Source organism: Marmota monax, unplaced genomic scaffold, assembly GCF_021218885.2.
Source record: "Marmota monax isolate L192 unplaced genomic scaffold, Marmota_monax_Labrador192_F-V1.1 WCK01_AAM20220418_F8-fsc00158, whole genome shotgun sequence".
In the NCBI taxonomy this organism is placed as follows: domain Eukaryota; kingdom Metazoa; phylum Chordata; class Mammalia; order Rodentia; family Sciuridae; genus Marmota; species Marmota monax.
The window spans coordinates 1,602,032-1,610,601 of NW_026694092.1; the positions used below are offsets into that span (position 1 = coordinate 1,602,032).

Here is an 8,570-nt window from a genome sequence, read left to right on the forward strand (position 1 = left end):
TTTATGCAGACTAATAAGGATTTTGGACAAATGTTGACATTTATTCAAACTAGACACCAAGTTAAATCATTTGCAGTCATTATCCTAACCATTCTTTGAGAAAGATTCCGTTATCATTGCCAATTTACAGATGAGAGAACCTAAATTAGGAAGATTAGATAACTTTCCCAAGGTCAAACAGCTGGGCTTGATGGAGCAGGATTTGACATCAGGTGTCATTTCAATACCTTCACTTATTCATTGCCCAAAAGCTTATAGAGATTCTCTGTTCTCAAACTTGACTTCAGCAAATTCAGACATTTTTCTGGCTTTCCTCCATAGCTACCTAACTTCCCCAAACAAATCACAGCAAACTGCTTCAAATTGACAAAAACCTGAATAAATATAGAGCTCTTTATTTTGCAAGTGATAGCTACCCACTGAAGCAAAAAGGAGGAATATACCGGGCCTTTTAGTTTAAAAGGCCTTCAGGTAAGGTCAGGTGCAGGCATTCTAACAATGTTATCAGGTCACACTTTTTGTCATCTATTTTTGTTACCCAGTTCAGCTTTCCTTTGTGTGGCTTTCTCAGAATGCTTTCTCCTTGCAGTCATAGGATGGCTACCAGTAGTTGCACGTTTAGTCCTATTACTTTAACAATCTTTCCCAATGTGTCTAGCCAAAGAAGCTCAGGATTACTTCTCCTTGGGCAAACCTAGGATTCATGCCTACCCTTGGGCACGATGGAGTGGTTTAGCTCCTTTCAGACCATATGTTCTTGGATTGGGAGATAGTGTTTCTCGAAGGAAACTCAAGCTATTGCTCTTAGGAAAAGGGAATGCAATCTGGGTAGGCAAACTTCCTCATTCTGAAGTCTAGCCTGCCTTTCCCCTTTCTATCCTTAGAGTGAGCCATTTCCAAAGCTCATCTCTGCCAGCCTTTCATAATCAATCTTACTGCATTTTTGTTTTATCTTCGGGACATATGTGTTGAAATTATGCCTATGTGTATGTATACATATAGGCATATTTATTTAAAATGATATATCTATATATTTTTCTGTCATAAGATTGTAAAATTGCTTCCACAAGAGGTCTATATGTTGCCATTGCTGCTGCCACCATGTTTCTAGTGATCCCTAAAAAGTTCAAGCATATTTTCCAAGTACTCAACACTAACATCAATGGGCAGTAGAAAATATTCTCTGCTATCTCTGCCATTAAGGGTATGAGGCAAAGATATGCTCATGTGATGTTGAGTAAAACAGATATTGACCTCACCAAGAGGGCTGGAGGACTCACCGAGGACAAGGTTGAATGTGTGATCACCATTATGCAGAATACATGTCAGTACAAGATTCCAGACTGGTTCTTTTTTTTTTTTTTTTTTTTTAGAGAGAGAGAGAGAGAATTTTTTTAATATTTATTTTTTAGTTTTCGGTGGACACAACATCTTTATTTTATTTTTATGTGGTGCTAAGGATCGAACCCAGCGCCCCGCGCATGCCAGGCAAGTGCACTACCGCTTGAGCCACATCCCCAGCCCCCAGACTGGTTCTTGAACAGACTGTAGGACGTAAAGGATGGAATATCCAGCAAGGTTCTGGCCAGTGGTCTAGACAACAATCTACTCAAAGGCCTGGAGCAACTGAAGATTGGGGCCCATGGGTGCTGTACCATTCCTGGGGCTTCTGTGTCCAAGGCCAGCATGTCAAAACCACTAAGTGCTGTGACCATACGGTGGGTATGTCCAAGAAGAAAGGAGTCTGTAGGCCTTCTCTTATAACAAATAGTTTATATGCCTGGGGGAAAACGACTGTAATGTCACACTCAAGTTTCAAAACCGAATTAGCTGTTGTCCTTTCCTTTGTGCCCCATATCTATCCCTCTGCCTGTATTTTTTGCCTTGGTGGATATACCTCCATTGGCCCAATTGTCCAGAGCAGAAAGCAGATGTAACCTTTGATTCTTTTCCTCTGTTATACCCATATCCAGTTGGCCATCAAACCCTGTATATCCTTCCTGTTTAGTATCTCTTGGCTCTTTCTAAGTATCTCCACCTTTCTTGGTATTGCCCTAGTTGAGGTTTCCTCATTTCTTGATTATTCTACTTACACCTGACAAATCTGCCTCCATTCAAATATAGCTTTCAATTTTTGAAGAAAACAATCTTTCTAAAGCACAGATATGATTCTGTGACTCTCCTTTTTATATTCATTCAGTGATTCCCTCTAGTATGACCACCGTAGGCTTCATTTCCTCATTGTTAAAGGAAAGGCTTAAATTGATAATCTCTTGGATCCTTCTAGCTTCATGATTCTGCGAATCCTTGCCAGTCTAAAGCAGTTAGCTCTGTTTGATCACTGGTAATGGATTGCCTTTTAGATTATGGACTGAGACCCAGGTTCTTTCTGAATATTATCCCTTATTTTATCTCATGGGAATTCTGGGTCATTTTGAGAAGTTGTGTCATATTGAAAACAGCTGGAGAAGTGTGGACATGGGTATTCCAGAATCATAAACAATATCAGTTATTTGGGACATATGTGTTCTTTTAACTACCACCTCTTGCATTCATTCACATGTTCTAGAAATGGACTATATCAGAGAATAAATTCTACTTGTGTTTTTGGCATTGGAACTTTTTATGACACTGAGAACCACAGATGTAGAAGTGGAAATATTGGCTTACCACAAGACAAAAGGCAGGTGTGTTCACACATTATCATTACTAGGTTATTATTTAACAGCTGTTGAACTATATCACCATAGATATTCTTAATCACTCCTTTCCTTCTAACATCCTGAATATTGGAGTAAACCTTAGAAATGACTACATGTAGAAAGCTGTTATAATTTTTAAATTAAAGAATTTAATTAAAGGAACACCTACATCCCTACTTGCCAATTTATTGTACTTTACTCAGATTCATCAAGTTTAAATGGAGGAATACATGTTTCAGCAGTATCCTATATAGCAATGTACTATCATAGTACATTCAAATCACACACCCATACACATACATTGTAGGACCGAAAGGTATAATTGACATTTTTCTCATATCTGCTAAGCTAGAGTGTATACTATTACTTGCTCTTGGCCAATATGACCAGTCAAACTGGGCTGTCCCTCCTTCAGGTAGAACAGTGAGTGCCAGTTTGCTTGCTTATTGCATCTGATTTTTAATTTTGTGATTACATTATGTAATGGTGGTTATGATTGACCTATAATGTCTAACAAAATGCTTAAAGTTCATAATACGTGAGCTAGAGGAAAAAAGACAAGAAAAAGAATCAAATCCTATGTTTAAAATGCACATTTTTATGGCTGCTTGTGTCAGAAGAGTACAATCAAGAAACTGGTCCAGAAAACAGATAATAAAGTTCAGATGTCAATGAATAGATTTTGACATTATGGTCACAGAGATCCAGAAATATCTATTGGGCACAAATTGTATGTCAGGCATTGATCTAGATATGGGGGATGCAGGAAAAAACACAGACAAAAAATTCCTGTCTTCATGGGGATTACATTCTAGTGAATGGATACAGGTAAAAAAATAAATAAGTAAAATATATAATTGTTAGATACTAACAATTGGGGAGGGATTGTCATTTAAAATAAGAAGTTGGGGAAAACCACACTGAGAGATGTTAAGACACAGCCATGAATACACCTTTTGAAGAATAATCCAAGAAGAGGAAACTGTAAAGGAACTCTGAGTTAAACTATGACTAGTATGTTTGAGGAACGTGAACAGTGGTCATTATGGCTGGAGATGAAATAGCAAAAGCAAGAGGAATAGGAGGAGAGGTTATAGAAGTAATAAGGGCCAGATGTCAGCAGGCCTAGCAGGACATCCTAAGAACTCTGTACCTTCCTTTGAGGGATATGTGAAATATTGACATCAAAAAATAGGATCTGATTTGGTGCATGCATACAAAAAATAGGATCTGGCTGCTGTTTTGAGAAGAGCCTGTAGGGAGTAGAGTATAAAGAGATAAGTCTTCAATTAGTTTGTTAATCAGGGATGAATCTCCACAGAAGATATGCTATAAGAACTGGACAGAGAGCAACTCAGTTATTTCAACCATTTCCAGGATGCATCCCTAAAGAAGAACTTTGGGAAACTTTCTGAAGGCATTTTAAGGTGGTTTATCCAATAAAATGTATTAAACCTCTAGGGTGAGATTTGATAGTTAGGATACTACTGATATTTTTTCATATTCACCATTAGATAGTAATAATTTGCATGAAAGGAACACTTTGATTTTAAAACTCTCTTTCTTGGATAGGTTTGCATAATTTGTATGTGATTTACTTGATGAAACCACTAAAACTATTTTCCATCCATAGTTTTACATAATCTGCATAATAAGGAAATACTGAGAAGAACTAGGAACTGAGCAATTCAGCAAGATCACAGAAACCATGTGTTGGGAGCTGCCTGTCAGCAAATGCTGCTAGAAATTCTGTGAGTATCAGGACAAATCTTGCAGATAAGGGTAAAATAAATGGCCTTGGCAAGATTTTGTATAGGTTGCACATTTCTTGTTAGGTCATTGCTACTTCTAAAAAAATTCAACTAGAATTATTCTTTTGGGACACAACTTTCTAGGTGCATGTGTACTTCTTATTTTCTAGATTCTTCAGAAATACTTCTCTTTTCAACTGCTTATTACCCCATTGAGTGGACACTGTTGATTAGAAAGGACTTCTATGTCATTGAATAATAGGAAGCTAGCAGGATATTTCAGTTACCATTGCTGCATACCAAATTATCCTAAAACTAATCCTAAACCTAAATCCTAAACCGAAAGTAACAGTTTATTTTTGCTCATAATTTTGTGAGTCAGAAATTCTGTAAGGGCTTGAGATAGTGGTTCTCACTTGGAGCTGCAGTTATCTGAAGTTTCCACCTGGCTGGATATCCAGGGTGGCTCTTCACAAGGCTATCAGTTTATGCTCTCAGCTGGGCTGTTGACTCAAGCACTTTTAAATGGCCTCTTCATTTGGTCTGGGCTTCCTCACAATATGGCAGCGTTAGGATAATCAGATTCTTACAAAGCAGCTCAAGCCTCCAAATGTGAGTACTCCAGCATGTAAGGTAGAAGCTGCATCACCTTTTATGACTTAGCCTTGGCTGTCTTGCAGTGACATTTTCATCACAGTCTATTGGTTACAAGTGAGTTACAAGCCTACCCCAAATCAAAAGGAGGTGATATGTACCTTCCTCCTGATGACAGGAACGTCAAGGTCACATCGATTGCAGAGGAGCATGTGGCATAGGAGAAATTGTTGTGGCCATATTTGGAAATATCTGTCACACAGGCTTAGTTAGTAAAAATAGAATGTGTGAAGTCACTGAATTCAAGGTAAAGTATAGAGGTCACCAAATCTCATGGAGAAACAAATTTGGGAGGCAAAAACTATGAATGTTTACATTTTTGCATCTATAAGAGCAATAGGATCCAAGAGCACTGCAGGAGGTTAAACAAGGCAGGTTAAGGTTTCAATAAAGGCCTCACTATGTAGTCTATGCTTCAGGGTACCTTAATAGTAACACTGTGTGTGTGTGTGTGTGTGTAGGGGTTATTGGGAATTGAGCCCTGGGGTGCTTCACCACTGAGCTATACCCCCAATCCTTTTGTTTTTAATTTTTTAAATTTTGTAACAGGGTCTTGCTAAGTTGCCCAGGCTGGCCTTGAACCTTCCATCCTCCAAAGTTGCTAGGATTACAGATGTGCACCTGCCAGGCAACAATAGCATTCTTAGGGTAACTCGTTTGTTTCACAGACTTTTAGTGATAGGTACATGTATTAGTAATAAAATAGTCAGGGACTATTTTAGGCTCTTGGTGCATATCAGTAAGTAAATGTAACAAAAAAGTCCTACCTTCATAGACAGTGTCTTCTAATGGAATAATAATATTAAAATAACACTGCTTGCAAATTAAGTCAATGACAATTAGCAGTGGGACTTTGTGTGGTTTAAATAGCTTGTTCTACCCTAGAGGAAGTTTTGGGCTGGAGTTCTGCCAGGTGATTCTGCAGCAAAGAAGTGAGGTCTTTGGGAAAGCATTCTATAGGCTAAGAGTTCATTTGTCCTGTGAATTCAAGAAGGCTCTTAGATATCATTAACCTCTTGCTTCTCCCAAATCATTTGGGGTTTTTTGTTACCAGGAATTGAACTCAGGGGCGCTTAGCCACTAAGCCATATCCCCAGCCCTTTTTTGTATTTTATGTAGAGAGCCGAGTTGCTTAGGGCCTAGCTAAGTTGCTGAGGCTGGCTTTGAACTCTTGATCCTCCTGCCTCAGCCTTCCAAGCCACCGGGATTGCAGGCATGTGCTACTGCACCCAGTGTTCAAATCATTTGTTTTATATTCTTCTTATGACCCTAGTTCTTCTTGATGGCATCTTTTTGATGGCATACAAAGGAAATCTCTAGGAGCTCCTGCCCTGTATTCACACCTTTATCACATAACTTTGGAATTCATAATGAAATCTTGTTTCCTTACATGATGTACCAATAGAATAAGACAGAAAAGAGTATGTCAGTTTTAGACTAAAAGCTAAGAAGTCTTGCACATTTCTGCTTTTGCTCTTGCCCCTTTGCCATCGCCATGCAAGCATGATGGGGTGGGCCTACTGGAGGACAAGGGACATGTGGATCAGAGCCAAGCTAGATCAGTATCCCCAAGCAAGAGCCAGCCTACATCCAGATGCATAAATGAGTCCAGCCGAGATTCCAGATACCTGAACAATAAACTTATTGTTAGACCTTAGAAGATTTTTGTGGTTGTTTGTTATGAATCATTTGGGGCCAATAGAAAACTGCCACAACTGGGAAAAAGCAGATCTCCTTCTCTTGGTGACATGCTCACAGTACTATTCTGAAATCAGCTACTATAGATTCCTGGCATTGCTGCTAGTGGCACCCCTGGGCTGGGATGTGTGGAAAGATAATCAGAGTCAGAATTAACAGTATTGTCTCTGGATTCCTGACAGGGAGAGGTAGTTTCATTTCCTCCTTGTGAAGGCCTGTATTTTGTCTCTATGTCTGAGGGGACATTTGTCATTCCTAAAGTCTATTACAATTGTGGGATTAGGAAGAAAGCCTCAAGGCTAAACATTCCTTTTGCTCCTTTGATGCCCTTTCTTCCTTTAACTTATCAAGCTTCCTGGGTAAAGTGGACTTAGCTTTATTATTATTTTAATTATTAGTAAAAGTATACCCATTTTGGTAGCATTATAGGAAGATGATGGCCATACTGTCCCTGGATGTGAATATGATTGTCCTGGCAATAATTCTGGCAAACTGAGGTCCTTCACCAGCAAGGATAGAGGGGCAAACTATTTAATCATAATGAGTTCATCGTGACAATTAATGCTTCCAAACAAAATTGGCCTTTCAAGTAAATGAAGTAGCTGCCCCCCCCACACACACACACAAAGTGCCAGAAACCTTTCTGAGTCATTTATTCTAATGTGTCTTGAACAATCTCTATCAAAATACAACCCCCACCCCCAAAGATGTGACCTCGTTAGCTTTCAAGAGTCAACACTTTGGGAAACTGTTTTACAAGAGCTGAACACAAGAAAAGCAACTAGTTTGTGTAATTGTTCATTTTCTGTCTTTCCCACACAACTGTAAGCTCCAAGGGGCCTAGGACCAAGTCTATGTTACTCATCCATCTATTTCCAGGTTCCAGGACACAGAAGAGACTGTGGAATAATGCCTGTGGAAGGAAAACAGAAGGGAACAGAGAAAATAAAGGAGGGAAAGAGGAAACAGCAGAATGATCAAAGGCCTAATTAAATTCTCAGCATTTGTCCTTGTATTAACTAGTTAATGACTCCCTGTTTAGTGGCCTCTTACTATATTCGCAGGGGGACAGGGGAGACCTCATTCCCTTGTCTTCACCAGATGTGGTTCTTTTTTACTCCTGTATACTTCAAAAACAAAACAAATCAACAACGCTCGGCAATCAAAGACAAGAAAAAAAGTTTCCCTATGGGACATTTTACCTTTTAACGCATGAAACAAGATGTACTCAGACCCCACCAGTCTTTGGAATTGAAACATTCAGAGTGAGAACATAGTGATCAAGATGAAAAACAAGCTTAGGGGAGGGCTCCCAGTCCCCTCCCAACTCTGCCATACTTTAGTTCACAGGCTTCTTAAACTTTAATGTGCATGCGAGTCACCTACAGATCTTGCTAAATATTCAGATTTTGATTTAATAGGTCTGGGGTGAAGCCTGGGGTGTTGCGTTTTTAATATGCTCCCAGGTGATGCTGATGCTGCTGACCTGAGGAGCACACTTTTGAGTATATAAGGGACTCGATGTCGTCGTCTCCGCTACCAGGTGTGCTAATGCCCAGTCTCAGCGTTCCGGATCGTTGTCCCGCACGTCCCTGGCCTTCCGCCGGGAGGGGAGGAGCCGAGGGCGGAGCGGGAGGAGTGGCGCGGGCCCCGCGTGGGTCCTGTCGGAGATCACCTCGGCCCCTTGGAGAGGCGGCCGAGCTGCGGCGGCGTAGGAGGGGGCGGGTTTGGCAAGGGCGCGGCCTCTGGGAGGGGGGCGCACGAC

The 8,570-nt window shown here is 40.1% G+C and overlaps 1 pseudogene; it reads left to right on the forward strand.

Moving 5' to 3' along the window:
• The first annotated feature begins 1,101 nt into the window (after nt 1-1,101).
• LOC124107143 (small ribosomal subunit protein uS13-like) lies at nt 1,102-4,712 on the forward strand (annotated as a pseudogene).
• The last annotated feature ends 3,858 nt before the right edge of the window (nt 4,713-8,570 follow it).